The sequence below is a fragment of the Simochromis diagramma genome, unplaced genomic scaffold (genome assembly GCF_900408965.1).
Source record: "Simochromis diagramma unplaced genomic scaffold, fSimDia1.1 OVJJ01000590.1, whole genome shotgun sequence".
NCBI classification, from domain to species: domain Eukaryota; kingdom Metazoa; phylum Chordata; class Actinopteri; order Cichliformes; family Cichlidae; genus Simochromis; species Simochromis diagramma.
The window spans coordinates 1349128-1350543 of NW_024387057.1; positions in this window are offsets into that span (position 1 = coordinate 1349128).

The following is a 1416-nucleotide window of genomic DNA, read 5'->3' on the forward strand; positions in this document are numbered from 1 at the left end:
GAATTGGTGTAGTGTAAAAAACAGGTAAGACTATTCAACACGGTCAAATGCCTTCTCGGCATCAAGGGAAATTACCACACCAGGCAGAGATTTTTGTTGGAAGAACTGGATCATATTCAACAACCTACGCATGTTATTATATGAATTGTGCCCTTTAATGAAACCCGTTTGGTCCTCATTAATAAGCGAGGGGAGTAAAAGTTCCAGACGTTTTGCTAATATCTTGGAAAGGATTTTCAGATCCACATTCAACAAAGAGATTGGCCTGTAGGAGGCACAATCTTCAGGTAGCTTACCCTTTTTAAGTATAAGGGATATATTGGCTTCCCTTAAAGAATTGGGCAAGAGACCCTTTTTAAAGGAGTCATTGTACATGTTCAGCAGCGGGCCAGCTAAAATTTCTCTGAATTCTTTATAAAACTCTGCACATAGTCCGTCTGGTACTGCTACTTTGCCAGCCTTCAGCTCTTTAATGGCATCTGTTTTGATATGGGAGAGTCCAATTTGAGGTTCTAGTCTTCAGACACCCTGGGAAGGTTAAGAGGGGCAAAAAATACATCCAATAGGTCTGCTGTATTAGTCTGAATTTGTGGTTTATAAAGGTCTTCATAGAAATTTCTAAATATATTATTAATACTGGTGTTGTCAAAAAACTGTTTACCATTTACATCTTGGATTTGCCTAGCAAATCTAATTTTAGTCTCTGCATCTTTTGTCAGTAGACAGTCTAATGCCGAACGTAGAGCATAAATTTCTTTGAGTTTACCCTTAGAAGGTTTTTTAAGATAATCTCCTTCTGTGTGTTTTAGCTTGGATTCCAAAACCTTCCTTTGCTCTGCTTGTCTACGCTTCTTACCTTTAGTATATGAAATAATGAGACCTCTTGAGTAGGCCTTTAATGTCTCCCAGAGTAACGACGGGTTATCCGTGGAGGGTGTATTAATTAACAAGAACTGTCCAAGTTCCTCTGTGAGGTACCCTGTCAATCCAAGATCGTACAGGATAGAGGGGTCAAAGTGCCAATGTATATCCTGGGGGGGCGGATTCCTGACGTTGCAATGAAGGAAAACTGTCGCATGGTCTGATATAACTATGTTACCAATCGAGCTAAACGTAACTGATGGCAAAATAAGGTTTGGGACGAAGAAGTAGTCAATTCTTAGTAGTAAGATTATAACTGATTCAGCTTTTTTCCAAGAGGTTTAATGCAATAAAAACGCTACAAACTGTGTTTTTTACTGCGTGGTTAAGTAAATGAGCATTTTTACATCACTTGCAGCAGCATTGCGTGATTCTCTGTGGATTTTATTTTTATGTACATATAAATGTGGGCTTGCCTGCAGAGCTTTTTTGTTGGTGGGCGTGTTTCTGCTCCACCTGCCAAGAAGACTGCCGGGACACATTCCGCCCTGCTGG